This window comes from Periplaneta americana, chromosome 3, assembly GCF_040183065.1.
Source record: "Periplaneta americana isolate PAMFEO1 chromosome 3, P.americana_PAMFEO1_priV1, whole genome shotgun sequence".
In the NCBI taxonomy this organism is placed as follows: domain Eukaryota; kingdom Metazoa; phylum Arthropoda; class Insecta; order Blattodea; family Blattidae; genus Periplaneta; species Periplaneta americana.
The window spans coordinates 77,369,528-77,387,397 of NC_091119.1; positions in this window are offsets into that span (position 1 = coordinate 77,369,528).

Below are 17,870 nucleotides of genomic sequence, written 5' to 3' on the forward strand. Positions count from 1 at the left end.
TGAGGGAGCTGGGTAGGGAGTTCCAGAAACGAATTGCTGATACTGTGAAAGAGGAAGAATAATGAGCTGTTTTATGGAAAGGCATAGATAATAAAGGGCCATTTATAGAACGAGTACCCAGGCTGTGATAAAGAGGACAAGAAATGAAAACGCACCGAGAGATATTTAGGTGAAGAAGTACTGATGATGCGATATAGGAAAATTAGTGAATGGATATATCTTCGGTCCTGTAATCTTACCCATTGGAGCGTTTCAAGGGAAGGTGTAATGTGGTCGTATTTGTGGATGTTGCAAATGAAACGTATGCAGGCATTATGAACGCGCTGCAATATTTGGGCTAAGTTGGAATTTAAATCTGTTAGTAGAATGTCGCAATAGTCAAAGTGTGGCAGCACCAATGTAGGTGACATGTATTTATCTAGCCTGACGAGTTTACTTCCTTGGTTTGAATTGTAAATTATTTAAAAATAGCGTGTAAGAGGGTCTTAGACTAGAAATGTTTAGTTTAAATGTAGTTCTGTTTATAAGTATGCATAAGGATGTAATTATTTGACTTATTTGAACTGTTGTATCAGTGAAGCGAGGTGAGTCAGTGAAGTTATGGTTTTACAGTGCAGTGAACAGTTCCGATCAGTGATAATTTATAGCGTCAATGAAATGTGTTCTATAGTGTCAGTGAAATGTGTGCTAAAGTGTCAGTGAAATGCGTCATAGTGCCACTACAGGGAATGAGATGAGAATAAGTGAAAGACTATTGAAACTTATGTAGGACCTATACATAATTATGTAGGTTGTGTTGTAAAATTAGGTATTTTATTTATGTTTTATTATTATTGTGTTAAATTGTATTGTGTATTCTTATTGTATTGTGTATAAAATTGTATATGTGTTGTAAATTGTATTGTGTATTGTAGATTTTATTGTGTATTGCTTATCATTTTATTGTGTATTGTTAATATTGTATATACCACTGCCACCGGGTGCTTGCCCACTTGCAGTGTAAATAAATACATATATACATACATACATACATACATACATACATACATACATACATACATACATACATACATACATACATACATACATACATACATACATACATACAAGGGTAGAAAATTTTTCAGGCGATTTAATGAATGAAGAATGGAGAAGACGGTCTTGCATGTGTGTGTGACTTGGACATTCCACTTGAGGCTCTCGTCCATGTATACACCTAGATATTTAACAGAGGGACTGAATGGGATTATAGATTCATTTAATTTTACAAAATTTATAATAGGGGATTTTAAAATACGTAAGAGTCGTTGTTGCCCGATTACAATTGCCGGCGACTTATTTGGATTTAAAGTTAAGGCAAATTTTGTAGACCATGCTGATATTGAGTTCAAGTCACCTAGTCTTCGAACACATGCCAATTTAATATATATTGCCTATTTCAAAACTGCCTATCATGGAATGTTAAAAATTTGTGTTCATCACACTGATACTGCCTGGTAAAGAAAAACTTATTGTTGTTTACCAGTCTATGGAATGATCCATCATATTCAAAGCAATATTGTTAGGAAACCAGCTGTGGTACAGTAACCAAATTCATATTATATGTAGACCTACATTACACAGGCATGTTTAGAAAATGTTTGTGATAAAATTAGTAATATATCATTAATAGTTTTTGAGTAAATTATAATTTACAAAAGTGGAGTAATTTGTGTGCAATAAAATTATAGGTTAATTAATAACTAACCTAGGTTTTTGTTCTAGATCATGCCACGTACACAAATTATGGATTGGTGAAAACACTCAAATATCCTAAGAGTTTTCTGCCCCTGATTTTAATGGAAGATATTTTAAATTTATAAAATAAACCCTATCAAGAACTTAAGTAATGGCTGACATTCTTTATCTTGTTAAGCCTAATTAAAATTGTTAAATGCTCACCTAATAATTATGTACATCGTGTTCTAGGATACATACACTAACCTACGGTTTGGATAATTTGATTTCAGTTTAAAATAAAATCCGCCCTAAATAAGGGTTCGATAGATCGGCCTACTAATCAATTAATAAAGAATAATCATTAAAAACAATTGTGTGACAATTCGAAAAAAAAAATAACATTAAGATAAATGATACGAAAACATAGGAAATCATTTACAATAAAAGTTTGTTGGGTACAAATGATTACTAATTATAGCTAAGGATGATTTTAACACATGAGATCCTATGGCATCAATCGTTGCATCAGAAATTTTAAATTGTTGAAGTTGATTTAAAGTTTCTCGTGGGATCGTACCACGGGCACCGAACATGAGTCCAAAAACTGTCCAATGTATGATGTGGTATTGTGCTCCAAGATGCTGACAACAAGGCTCATATATGACTCATTTCAAGTCTCATTTCACGACACACCTCTTGTGGCTGTTGCTCATGCATCTCGAAACGGATTGTGGGATCAAGACTGATACCCTTATCCTTCTGCAGATCAATTATGATGATATCAGCTCGTCTAGTAGAGCCATCAGAAGAGATGCAACCAACCTCCTCATAAACCTCATAGGAAGCATTCTGACGGATTGAAGCTGCGATGAGAGAACAAACCGTATTATGTCTGTTAATTCGGAGCAATTCTCCATGTTGGCAGAAACCCAAGAAGTGAGGAAGCGTTTCTTGCTCGTCGGGTCTTCTGCAACGAGTTGAGTCAAGAGTTCTACCAGGAAGAGTACGTATAGGTATTGTATTACAGTTCATCTTAATGGAAGGGAAGATTTAGTCTCAAATACACTGTTATATGTAATTAATGAATGATTCCACAACTTTTTAGCAATCCATATGAAATTTGGTACATATATTTACAATGACTGACTCTATTATGATACTTAATTACAATACCTTACCATGTCAGGAAGCCTAACTACAAACCCACCTAACCTAACCTGATATCACAAAACATAAGACACATTTTCTAATGATCTATTAAAGGTATGGTTCTGAAATTTTGTACACATTTGCTCTACATTACATGTAACAAATCCCTACAGACAGAATTTTGAAACTTCAATTGTTTTTTAAATGAATTTAAAAAATATAGTAGTATTTAAAAAATAGTGTCATTGCTTTGCCAAATTAAAGTTCTTTAAATATTGAACTAAAAACAAATTTTCTCAAATTTTCTGCAGGGAAATTTGCATTATGCAATAATGAAGGATTGTGCAAATTTTCATTACTTTATCTCAAATAGTTTCTGAGAAAATGTTCCCCCCTTTATTGAAAATTGGGTACTGTGGATAACAAATCTTGAATATTCATGCCACATGATTCATTATTTTTTTACCTCTTGTGACCCATAGGAACAACAGGCACTGTTTATAGCACACGAAATAATTGATAAATCAATTATTCTAAATTCTGAAGAAAAATCATTTTTACAATTATTTGCTAGTCCACAGGGAAGGGGCGTGGCACTTAACAAATTAAATTAAATTTTAAAAACCATTTAGACCAACGTTTGGGCCGTAAAATTTTGTAGAGAGATTCCCAACACTATGTAATATTTTTTAGACTAGTTTTTACGAAATGTGATTTTTCTGTCAGTTTGGACCTACATCTCCCCCTAAAGAATGGTTTACTTCATAATGCATATTATACCCAAATTTCCCTATCCACGGGGTAAAATGTGTATATTTAAACTTAGGGTAATGTTAGCCTATGATAAGAAAAGTCCAACATTCTTGAAAATGCAATAGAACAATTTTTGAAGGTCACAGTGCTAACATAAAGAACTAAGTGGAAAATTTTATCATGCTAACAGCCTAGGGCAGGCATTTCAATTGATACCCACAGGAGTAAGCGCGCGCTTTAGAGCCCAGGAGAGCCTGAGCGCTTTACAGCGGAAAGGAAAGAGACAGACGAAAAAGGTGGTATATGCCGCTTGGTCGAGCTATATTCAGGGATGGCCAGCACTGATTCAATAGATAAAGGGAAGAGAACTTATTAAACCTGTATCCATGTTAATTTTTAGATTTGCCTGAGAAGTATAAGTGCATTATAAGAATGTAAGTTTTAATTTTAATGCTAATTTTTCACAAGTTTGATTTTTTTATTCAAAAGAAATATTTTCTCAACTTTTCGCATAGAAAAGTGAAATTTTCAGGTATAGGCCTATTTATTTAGTAGCCTTACAGAATGTTTTCATAAATCTAATATTGTTCATATTGTGAATTTTATTAGTAACAACAATGAGATTTATTCGTCACAACAGTAATTCCTTTCTACAATTCACCTTAAACGCTCTCGTCAACAATTGGATCCTCACTCAACACAGTATTCGTTATAGCACTCCACCGACGACAATGATAATTTACTTGGACTATTACGCACAACAATGAACTGTTAATCTTAACTAATATTTACAAAGCACTATTTACAAATCAGAACTACCAGTTCTCAGTTCACAGTTCTTCTATCTCAGTCACTCGAGTTCACAGTATCTCGAACCACAGACCTTCAGAGACAGTTCACTGTACTCGAACTCGGGTCCCTCCAACTGCGGTCCACTGCACTCGAACTCAGGTCCCTCCAACTGCGGTCCACTGCACTCGAACTCAGGCCTTCGGATGCTGACGCAGATGCGGACGCACACTCGAGTCGAACTCCGGTACACAAGACTGGCTTCCTTGCTCTGGCTTTCTCACTGACTGAATAACTGAAAACTCAGAAAACTGCTGTCGTTCCTTCGCGACCGTAATTTATAACCACAGTGACGTAACCTCGAAGGTTCCACCCGTCTCTAGAGATGGCATTCCAGAGAAATCCAGAGCCCTCTCCTCTCTAACAGCACCAGATGCGCGCGCAAACTCGTCGCGTGACGTAATACACCCTCTCTCTTCTCTCCACCGCGCGACGTCACTCAATGTTCCGTGCAGCCTGTGCGATCTGCTTTCATGCGCGACGCTGGTCGTGAGTTCGAATCTCACGTCGCTGTCACATTGCTCCCTCCTTAGGACTGCTCGTCTCGGGCAGTCCCTTGGTAGGCTGCTAATCGGTCCAGATGCACCACCATCATCTTCCCTCGAGGTTGTCGCTGGATGCGGTACACCACGTCGTTGATCCGGCTCACCACGCGGTATGGTCCATCCCAGGCACGCTGTAGCTTTGGTGATTTCCCTTTGGTCCTGGTAGGTCGATACAGCCACACCAGGTCGCCCTCCTGGAATCCTGCAGAGTTGGCTAATCTGTCGTAGCGCACCTTCATCCTGTCGCTGGCCATCTTGAGGTGCTCTCTGGCCAGTTGGTGAATTCCATTCAACTTCTCGGTGAGTTCTGCCACATAGTCAGTCGCTGGCTGGTCGGCGCTGGGTGGCGTGCCAAACAGCAGATCACAGGGCAGGCGCAGCTCTCTCCCGAAGACCATGTTTGCCGGTGTCATCCCTGTTGTATCGTGGACCGAAGCTCTGTAGGCCAAGAGGAACAGTGGGACTCTGGCATCCCAGTCTCGTTGATGGTTGGACACCACCTTCCGCAGATGCTCTTCCAAGGTTTTGATGTAGCGTTCCACCATACCATCGGACTGTGGGTGGAGGGGAGTGGTCCTGGTTTTATGCACCCCCAGACGCTCGAACAATTCTCCCATCAGGTTGGATTCGAAGTTGCGCCCCTGATCGCTATGCAATTCCCGGGGCACCCCGAATCGGCAGATGAAGTTGTCAAGGAGCGCGTCGGCCACCGTCAAAGCCTCTTGGTTGGGAATCGCGTACACCTCTGGCCATTTTGTGAAGTAATCCATGGCGACTAGCAGGTAGCGGTTCCCGCGATCCGTGACCGGGAACGGTCCAGCAACGTCGATGGCGATCCTCTCAAAAGGAGCTCCCACGTTGTACTGCTGCATGGCTCCCCTGCTGCGGGTCCTTGGTCCGCGACTGGCTGCACAGGTGTCGCATCTTCGGCACCATTGTTCCGTGTCGGTTCTCTGATGCAACCAATAGAACCTCTGCCTTAACTTGTCCAGCGTCCTGTTGGCTCCCAGGTGGCCTCCAGTCACTCCAGCATGAGTCTCCTCCAGCACTTCCTTCACCTTGCTCCTGGGCAGGACAAGTTGTTCTATGCGGGTCCTTCCATCGGCCGACTCCCAAATCCTCTTCAGGATACCGTCCTTGACAGTGAAGGATTCCCACTGGGCCCAGTAGCTCTTGTAAGTGGTGCTACGGTTGGCGATATCGGCCCATACTGGTCTCTGGCCGGACTCCACATCACGTAGTAGCTGTCCAATGTTTGGGTCCTCCAGCTGCTCCCTCCTTATGGCGGCGTTATCCCATCCTGGGCTCGGCTGGGCGGCAATTGCTCGGATTGCGTGGGCGCCATCCCGCTCTTCTACTTTCAGGCAGTGTTTGCAGCCATCCGGGCACGGACGTCGTGATAGGGCATCAGCGTTGGAATGTTTCTTCCCTTGTCGGTGTTCAGAGGTGAAGTTGTACTCCTGCAGACGTTGAACCCAACGGGCGGTCTGCCCCTCCAGATTCTTGAAGCCCAATAGCCAGGTGAGTGCAGAATGGTCTGTCCTCAGATGAAACTCCTGGCCATACAAATATTTGTGGAAATGCTTCAGGGCTTCCACAATGGCAAGAAGTTCTCTACGGGTCACGCAGTAGTTTCTCTCAGCCTTGGACAATGTTCGGCTGAAGTAGGCAATCACCCTCTCTTGCCCGTCCTGTTCCTGAGAGAGTACTCCGCCGATGCCTACGTTGCTAGCGTCCGTGTCGAGCGTGAACTTCCTTCCAGGGATGGGATATCCCAGTACAGGAGCAGTGCAGAGCGCCTCTTTCAGCGACTGGAAGGATGACTCCGCCTCGTCTGTCCACTGGAATTGTCGTTTCTCCTCGGTCAGCTGGGTTAGAGGCTTAGCGATGTTGGCGTACCCAGCTACGAACCTTCTGTAATAAGTGCAGAGGCCGAGAAAGCGGCGCAGCTCCTGCTTGTCCCTCGGTCTCGGCCATCCTCTGACGGCTTGTAGCTTCTCCGGGTCCGTGGCCACTCCGTTGGTCCCTACTACGTGTCCCAAGTAGTTGACCTTCTTCTGGAATAGATGACATTTCTTCGGGTTCAACTTCAGTCTGGCTTGTTGCAGTCTCTCGAACACTTTCCTCAGGTTCAACAGCTGTTCGCCGAAAGTCTTGCCCACCACGATGACGTCATCAAGGTACAGCAAACAGGTGTCGTATGTCAGGCCTCTCATTACGGACTCCATTAGTCTCTGGAATGTAGCCGGGGCGTTGCAGAGGCCGAACGGCATAACGGTGAACTGCCATAGTCCCTGGCCTGTAGAGAATGCCGTTTTCTCCTTGTCCTCAGGATGTAGCGCCACCTGCCAGTATCCTGACTTGAGATCCAACGTCGAGAACCACTCTGCTCCGGCCAGGGTGTCCAAGGTGTCGTCAATTCGTGGGAGGGGAAAGCAGTCTTTCCTGGTGACGTCATTCAGTCTTCTGTAGTCCACGCAGAAACGCAGGTCCCCATTCTTCTTCTTCACCAGCACTACAGGTGATGACCAAGGGCTGTCGGATTCCTCGATGACCCCTCTTGCTTTCATGCCCTCCAGTTGGCTCTCAATCTCCCTCTGTTTAGCTAGAGGGACGCGTCGAGGAGGTTGTCTGATTGGGCGAGCATTTCCGGTGTCAATGCGGTGCTGAACTTTCTCCGTTCTCCCGTAGTCGTTTTCAGACAGACTGAACACGTCCTGAAACTCTGTCAGTAGATCGTGGACTTGTCTTCTTTCTCTTTTGCTTAAATTCGCCGGCAATTCTCGAGCCAGCTCTTTCAGTGATGGGTCTAGATCTGGACGTGGTCGGTGACACTCCTCGTTTTCTGCCAGCGACGTCACAGACACCACCGGCTCGACGTTACCTAGTACAGTTCCACTAGGCACCTCCTTGTCCCGATTGGTGACATTCAGGACCCTCACCGGTACCACCTTCTGATTCGGGAGTAGGGATCTGGCCACATAAACCCCATCTATCGGAGTTGTTTGCGAATCGAGGAGCAGGTTTCTCTTAGGTTGTCCGTCCAGTCTTGCCGTCACCACCATCTCGCAGCCTGCTGGGATTGTCACTTGATTCTCCATGGTGAGTCTGCCGGCCATGGGTTGGTCTTCGACGTCCCTCAGGAACACTTCATCCTGACCAAAACGGAGGATACGGCGCCGGACGTCCACCGTTGCATCGAAGATCCGCATGGCGTCGAGTCCCAGGATGACGTCTTCAGTGATGTTGGCGACGAACACCCACATCTCCAGTCTCCTCTTTCCCAAGGTCAAGTCCTGGAAAACCTCTTTTTGGATGGGCAGGTTCTCGCCTGAGGCAGTACGTAGCTCATACCGGCGCAGCGGCGTCCTCCCAGGTAGTCCACGCACGACTTCCGGTCTGGCGATAGTGAGCGACGCCCCGGTGTCTACCAGTACTCTGCATGGGCGGCCTCTTATCCATCCGTCAGCAATCAGCCCATCGTCGCATCTTCTGTTAACCGTCTTCAAGATTATCCGTGGGGATGGTGATGACGGCGCCGACGTGCCCCTCATCGCATCGGCCCCTTTTAGTTTTCCTGTTTGTGACCAGATCGGTCACAGTCCCTCCTCAGGTGTCCAGGCTCGCCGCAGGACCAGCAGGTGGGCACTCCTCGTCTTCGTCGCTCGGGTGATTTCGGTTGACGTTCCTCGACGTCGGCCGCCGCGACGCTCCTAATCCGGTGCGATGCCGAGACGTTCGCCGTCAACTTGGCTGCCTCCATCCTGAGGGCCGCCGCCAGAGCTGCATTGATGGTGCGATGCTCTGCCAAGAGTAGCTGTTGCTTTATTTCCGGGTCTCGAACTCCGCTGCCGAAGGTGTAGGCCGCCTCTCCAGCGATGAAGTCATTAGGTAGGCCCCTGAGCGCCTTATGGGCCAGTTGTTCCACCGCCATCGCGAATTCTTGCAGGGACTCGCCTGACTGTTGGACCCTCGTTTTTAGTTGGGTCCTAAATGCTGCAGCAAGTTGATGGTCACCATAACGTCCCTCCAGGGCCGCCATTATCTCAGCGGCTGTCCCATCTTCTGGAACGCTGTGAAGAATCTCCGACGCCTGTCCTTGAAGCGCGGTCAGCAACTGTGTAGTCTTCTCCGCTGGGGTCCAGCCATTATGTGCTGCGGTGGCCTCGAACTGGCGACGGAATATCGCCCAAGACGTCGTACCGTCGAACTTCGGCGTCTTGACGTTGTAATGTCTGGCTGAAGGTGATGATTCCGCAGGGCCACTATATGGAGTCCTCAACTCTGTGGCCGTTTCTTGCATGGCACGTCGAACCTCCTCGGCAACTATCTGTTTCTGTTCTCTAGCCTGGCGATCCACCAACGCGAGGATGTGCTTGTTTTCTTCAGCATGTCGGTCCATCAACGTGAGTATGTGCTTGTTTTCCTCGGCGTGTTTTTCCATCACCTCACTCGTCTTGTCCAGCAACTCGCTCGTCTGCTCTTGACGACGCTCGAAATCGCGGATTTTGCCGTCGAAATGGTCTACCTCCTGTCTCAATTCGGTTACTGTCTCGTTTATAGTTGTAAAATTCTTGTTTAGGTTGTCAAGGTCGGCTTTGAGTTCGTCTTTCACGATGGCGACAATTCCATCTACGTGGGCTGAAACGCTTTCAATTTGCGTAGTGACGTCATCTTTCACTCCGCTTATGTCACTTTTCATCTCCGTTTTCACTTCACTTATGTCGCCTTTCACTTCACTTACGTCCTTTTTCATTTCAGCTTTCACTGCACTTAGGTCGTTTTTCAGTTCCGCGATGGCTTGCAGGATCAGCTGTAGGTTCTCCATTGTCGATAATGTCCCGGTTCTGACACCAGTGTGAATTTTATTAGTAACAACAATGAGATTTATTCGTCACAACAGTAATTCCTTTCTACAATTCACCTTAAACGCTCTCGTCAACAATTGGATCCTCACTCAACACAGTATTCGTTATAGCACTCCACCGACGACAATGATAATTTACTTGGACTATTACGCACAACAATGAACTGTTAATCTTAACTAATATTTACAAAGCACTATTTACAAATCAGAACTACCAGTTCTCAGTTCACAGTTCTTCTATCTCAGTCACTCGAGTTCACAGTATCTCGAACCACAGACCTTCAGAGACAGTTCACTGTACTCGAACTCGGGTCCCTCCAACTGCGGTCCACTGCACTCGAACTCAGGTCCCTCCAACTGCGGTCCACTGCACTCGAACTCAGGCCTTCGGATGCTGACGCAGATGCGGACGCACACTCGAGTCGAACTCCGGTACACAAGACTGGCTTCCTTGCTCTGGCTTTCTCACTGACTGAATAACTGAAAACTCAGAAAACTGCTGTCGTTCCTTCGCGACCGTAATTTATAACCACAGTGACGTAACCTCGAAGGTTCCACCCGTCTCTAGAGATGGCATTCCAGAGAAATCCAGAGCCCTCTCCTCTCTACCAGCACCAGATGCGCGCGCAAACTCGTCGCGTGACGTAATACACCCTCTCTCTTCTCTCCACCGCGCGACGTCACTCAATGTTCCGTGCAGCCTGTGCGATCTGCTTTCATGCGCGACGCTGGTTGTGAGTTCGAATCTCACGTCGCTGTCACAATATTATAGTTGTAATGCCCTGGTAGTGGGGCAGAGAAGGCCTGACGGCCTTATCTCTACCAGGTTATATAAATAAATACTAAGTAAATACCGTATATACGTATTACTGAAGATAGTGTATTGAAAATTTTGAAAATATTCGCATGGAAACTGTTTGTAAGAAAATGAATTAACAAAGCAACTACTGTTACATCATAAGCAAAATATACGTGCCCATGTGTTGTAAAAATGTCAGCTCTATAGCTTCAGCAGATTTCAAGAAAATAATTTAATATTCTGATGATAGGAAGTTGCTCACAAATATCACCTTAAAAGCATAATGCGATAAGAGTTTTGTTATGTAATATTAGCTACACTTAAAACAGATACAGTATCTAGGTAACTTTGCTTTGTACTGTAATACTATTGTTTTGATTAGTTTATTGATTACTTTTGTAAGGCTAAAGATACCATCAATATAAATTCCAACTTATCATGTCATATTCATTGTCTTTCTTTGGAATATCACTTTCTTTATGAATGATGTGTTTCATCCACTTAATACAGTATAATATTATACTACTATGAAATGTAAGTGAATAATCCTTCTTAACTCTCTATTATGTTATTAAGATTTAAAATACAAGTGCAATATTAAGAAATCAGTGTTAGTACTTTTGTTTTACAGACAATATAGATAATATTAAACAGAAAGAAGCCATATAAAAATAACGACATAAAATTTCACGTTCCGTTTGAAGTTTGTGCACCACTGTTTTCTTAATCCAACAGGTTGCTTATTCATATACATAACCCTTCCTCTTTCCATACTTAGCGCTTGCTGCCCGCGCACGACGTCAAGGTCATAAAAATGCGCTTGCTTTGACATCACTGGCCTAGGGGAAGCAGGGGCAGAACCCATAACATTAAATTGACTATAAAGTGTGAAATGTGACATAGAGGAATCTGAAAATTTGTAGATAAGTTCTTTAATATGAATTTGTATAAAATAATACAAAAATGACAAATTAGTATACATAATTCACGCCATATAACAAGAAAATACTCCTATTAAAATGAAAATTGGTCCGTTCTGGCCCATGTGTGAGGAAAAAGGAGCCGTCTGTCTCACACTCCCGTTATCCAACTTCCATAGATTTTGAATACAGGTCGTTGAAATATAGACATTCGAAGTCACTCTCGTCTTATCCACTGGACTGAGATGATTTTCATTTCTGGCTTTATGATTTTTATTCCCTGTTGATTTTTTTGGATCACTTCAAATGTTTCTTTTTTGAGAGTTGAATTTCAGTCGTTTCTTGGAGCGTTCTGCTTGTTTCTCTATATTTCTTTTAGAATGTCCAGCGATCTCTTTAAGCCCATTTTTGTATGGAGATTAGTTTTTCGTTCGTAATTTCTAACCATTTATGAAAATAAACAAAACAGTCACTACGACTATCGCGAAAAACGTAATTTCTAGTTACATAACTATTTATACATCTAATATTTTCGTGTGGAGTAACGGTTAGCACGTCTGGCCGCGAAAACCAGTTGACCCGGGTTCGGTTCCCGGTCGGGGCAAGTTACCTGGTTGAGGTTATTCCGGGGTTTTCCCTCAACCCAATACGAGCAAATACTGGATAACTATCGGTGCTGGACCCTGGACTCATTTCACCGGCATTATCACCTTCACCTCATTCAGACGCTAAATAACCTAAGATGTTAATAAAGCGTCGTTATCAAATGACCTACGAACCTAATATTTTCGTAAATTATTTGTATGAATAATTTACTTTTAAATTAATTTACTATGGTAAAACGTGGATCTACTATGGAAAATATGGTCATAAAAGTGATAGGTAACAAAAGCTGGGGTAGAACTGAATCGCAGTCTACCGCCCTGGACCGTCCTGCCCCACACTATGAAGTTAGGCTTCATTTTAAATCTCCGCAAAATTTGTAATGAGACAGACATTTTAAATATGTGAAAATGTAGCAAACAGAATAGGTTTCTGGCTCATATAGAGAAGAATATTACATTACCTACCCTACATAAATTACCTTCTTTGTAAGTTGTCACGAAAATTACTACTCAGACTGCAAAAACAAAAGACAATGCATATCAGCTGAATCTACGTGTTCCAAGCCTTTTGAATTAGATGTGTTCGTAATAATAGTGCAAATACGAAAAAACTATGTTATCATTTTATTTAATAACAAGAGATTATAGCTATTAATACTTAATAGAAGTAATAAAAGTGATGATAGAACATATCAAAAGTACTTCGAAGTTACGTTTTAATGGCTAATAAAGTCGACATTATAGCATTAGCAGACCGAGGATTTATATTATGCATTATAACTGCCAAAATAAGCATGCAAATATGCACTACAACTTTTTAAATATGCATTTAGATATGCACAAGAAATTAACAAATAAAGTGACTGTAGACAATTTTAGTGCGTTTTTAACAAGAGGTTTTGATAACTTTTAACTATACTCTCACTACAAAAATTTGATAATAAATATCAAATAAATTAATTTGTGTTAATCTAACTTCTTTTTTTAGGTTTTTTCTGTGAAGCAAACGCTTTTTTCAGTTACTACAAGTCTGTATGCTGAAACATTATAGAATGTAACAGGGACAAACTTAAAAAAAAAGGAGGAACCTTTGTGAGCTCCCTAGTACATAGTCCAGAGTTAATCTGCCTCTTTAACACAGATGCCACTTTCTGCAAATGGCTTACACCACGGTTTTTCTGGCACAATGTGATGATTTTTTATAGAATTTCTCTATGCTCCTTTCAGCCTCTTATTTCCATCTTAGACTACCGCCAAGGAATCAAGGAGAGGTAGACTCCTGGCCTCCAGTTTTTCAATAGCCTTAGGATAGGAACGAGTAGTGTGCTACTACGAATATATAATTCCAGGCTCTCCTGCAGACTAGGCGAATCAGTGGCCTGCCCCGTGTAGGTATTTGCTGGAAATGAAGAGCAGGCTACCCGTAGCTGTCTATTTCTGAACTATGAATAAGCCGTAAATATGTCGTAACAAAAAAAAAAAACGCTTCTTCATGCAAATCCTCATTCTGCTCATTAGCTAGCGTTCCAATGAGGTCATATTATTAAACCCGGAGATGAAGATGAGGGTGACGATGAAGACGATGTTGATTATGTTTATTGGTGATGATGATGATGATGATGATGATGATGATGATGATGATGATGATGGAAAAAAATAAAAAGAATATTGGTGGTGATGGTAATGAAGAAAAAGAAGATGACTGAGATGGTGATAAATCATCTAGTGAAGATAATAAAGAAGATTGCGATGATAATAACGAAGATGGTGACACGATAAAAAATGCTGATGACAGTTGTAAGAAGATGGTATGATGGTAAAGAAGGAAATGGTAAAGAAAATAAGTGTGATAATAAGAATATAATGGTGATAATGATAAAGAAGGAAATGGTAAAGAAAATAATGGTGGTAATAAGATCATGGTGATGGTAAAGAAGATAATGGTGATGATAAAGAAGATAATGATGATGATAAAGAAGATAATGGTGATGGTAAAGAAGATAATAATGATGATAATAAAGAATATAATTGTGATGATTATAAAGAATAAGACGATAAAGAAGGTAATGGTGATAATAAAGAAGATTTTTTTATTTTATTTTAGTAAGTTATTTTACGACGCTTTATCGACAGCTTAGGTTATTTAGCGCCTGAATGAGATGAAGGTGATAATGCCGGTGAAATGAGTCCGGGGTTCAGCACCGAAAGTTACCCAGCATTTGCTCATGTTGGGTTGAGGGAAAACCCCGGATAAAACCTCAACCAGATATCTTGCCCCGACCGGGAATCGAACCCGGGCCACCTGGTTTCGCGGCCAGACGCATTAGCCGTTACTCCACAGGTGTGGACAATAAAAAAGATAATGGTGATGATGATAAAGAAGATAATTATGATAATAAAGAAGACGATGATTTGATGCAGGCAAAATAAGAAAATTTCATATTCTAAACCATTTCTGCTAACAGTATTGGAACAAGGACTTTCACGATTCACGTTGTTCAGAATATAATATTAATGTCAAAACATTTTCATATTTCATAATATTTTGATAAAATGTTCATATTTCACAAAAATCTTTATAGTGTATTTGTTTCATATTTTGCATGTAATTATTTCTGTAACTAACACTGAACCGGGCTTTCCAGATATTGTAAGGAGACAGTAAGAGATGTTCTCCCGGAAACATTATAACAACCCAAGCCATCCATTCACCAAATTCCGCTTTAGAATCATTGAACTAGTAGCGTCAATGAATTCGAGAAGAAAACAGAATAAGTGGTTCCTATTCCAACTTTGCTCATTCCTTCCAATTCAATGCAAATCTTAACAGTGTTGCCATGTTTACTTATGAACGTGTAAGTTAATGTTTTAAAAGAGTTTCAACTTAAATTTTACTGTCTACTTAATTTATCTCTCTCTCTCTCTGTCTTTTCTCCTTTTTTACAACTTCTTGGAGTTTTCATCGTACACAACATATTAACATTAATTGACATAAGGTATAATCTTGTGCCAGAAGTTATTTATGTTGCGCTATAACCAGTGTTGAGTCCAGCTAATGTAAGAACTTGTTTTTGTTTTCTTCATACTAAAAAATTGACTTACCTAGTCCTTGAATTTAGGTAAAGATAAAATGATACTCACAAACTGTTTAATCGTGCAGATTTATCTTATTTTATTTGGTAGAATATTAAATATAGACAAAGCCATTCATCACTAAAGCTTATTTTGTAAATAATGACGTAGCTATCTAAACCTGCTCCAAATGAATTAGGAAAGGGGATATTTAGTACTAAAAGATTTACTTTATATTTTCATATTTTTCCAAATTAAGTTTCATAAATTGACAAAAATTTCTTCATATTGTATCGATCCGTAATGATGATGCAGATGAAGATGATGACAAAAAGACTATGAAGATGATAACGAATAAGATGATAAAGAAGATAATGGCGATGATAAAGAATAAGAAGAAGATAAAGAAGATTGTGATCACAATAAAGAAGATGATGAAGACGATAAAGAAGGTAATAGTGATGATTATGTTATGCCCCAGGGCTAAAGAACGCCCTGTAGCATGATTTCCTGTGGAGTATTATATTTGAAACAGGAACAGTGTCAGCGGAATACATGGTCTTGAGACGCGCAATGCAATCCCAGCTTGCGAAGTAAATAGATGCTTAGCCAGCGTTATAGAGTTTGTCGAGCGTGCGGTAAATCACTGCCTACGATGAAAGTATTCTTACGCCACGAATTAATGTTGGACTAATCAGATTGGTTCAGTGGAACAAAGCATGCATTTTAATTGGTTAAATTAAATCACGCATTGTTCGAACTCTTTTCTTACGCGTAGTCTCATTAAAGTGACTTATCAGTAGCCTATATTGCAATGAATCGAATCAATTGTAACAGATGTTTAATTAAGACGACATCTTTAAGCACGTAAAATCAAAAGGGGTTTTAAGTCCATCTCACCTGGTGGATGGTGTGGTTGGTACCCAAGGCAGGAAACCGATAAGGAAACATAAAAAGTGTTGGTGAGGGGATTTGTAGGTAGTTGAGACTTAAGGAGAGAGATAATCAGAGGTCTTTTTGGTGAGGAAGCAGAAAATAGCGTCATGGCGTCAGCCTCAGTACAAGAAATATCTTGTAAGTAATTTATATATTGTAAATACTTAATAAATCAAGTAGAGTTTTCATTCGCAATCAATTCAGTCTAGTTCAATAACCATGTAGTTTTCCTATAGTATCCTGAGAGCTCCAGCTCTTCCAGTAAAATCGTTTCAATTATTGAGTAAAATGGTGGTGTCAGAAATCCTGATGAGTGTGAGCAGGAGACGAACGCAGTAGCCATCCGTTTGGCAAGTAGGCCTAATGCGACCTAAGTGACGGTCGCACAACAATTATAAAGAAGAAAATGATGATAAAAAAGATAAGGGTGGTGATAAAGAATAAGGCAGCGCTAAGATGGTGATAATGATAAAAAGGGTGGTGTAAAATAAAATGATGTTGATGATAGACAAAATGGAGATGGAAATGATAATGATGGTAAAGACGGTGGTGATGATAATAATGGCGATGATGTATAATACATTTTTATTTGGCTTATTTCACAATGTTTTGTGAACTGCTACGGTTATCTAGCGTCTGAGTAGGATGAAGGCGACAAGGCCAGTGAAATGAGTCCAGGGGGATTTATGTTATGTGCACCACGGTTAGGGTTTTAATTCTCATATGTGCATTGGTAAGCATTCCAGCAGCGCCACGAGACAAGAACAATTACTGCAGATACAGTATCTAAGTTCGCCACGGCACCTAAATTAGTTTTAACTGAATATGGAACTGGCAAATTTTTGGGCTACTTTTTTGGACTTCCATTCCTACAAATTGAAGGTATTAGTGAGTGCTTCACATATGACTTGATGGCTAGCAAATCTGAAGGAGGCAGAAGAAATTTCTTTTGCGGTTACATATTCGAGAAATATTACCGGTATATTTCTTCAGACGCCAAGTCTTCTCTCCCCCTAGAATGTGAACAAACGTACACTGTACAGAGATGAAAGAAGCCAAGATGCCGCAGAATCTTTCCAATCAAAGTTCAGTTCTTCCTTTTATCATAACCACCTCAATATATTTCTCTTCACTGACATCCTATTGGGATTCAAAATATTTATCATTGAGAAGGTTTCGAAAAGTTCGTGACGAGTATAAGCGTATTACAATTTTGAAGTAACCGTACACTGAAAACAGAGTAACACTAGCAGATTTTATTACAAAATCGTCTTATGAAAACAGATGCTGTAAACTCAAATGGTAATACATGACATATCAACATGGACAAAAGAATATTCGCTAGAATATTTTAACCAATGCTTATAAAGTGCATTCACCAATCATTTTTAACCATCCCCGCGCAATTTCGTAGCCAATCCTAAGTTTGGTGAATTTGAAAGTGAAATGATATTATGTCATTAGGCAGTTATGAAACCTTGGCACACCTATCACTATTTTGAGCCAGAAATCATGGCGCACCTAACATTATTTCGGCTGGAAGTCTTGGCGTATCTAGCAGCTGAGGTGACCGTGGCGCATCTCCGTGTCTCCCATCCAGGGTCCAGCGCCGAAAGTAACCCAGAATTTGCTCTTAATGGGTTGAGGGAAAACCCC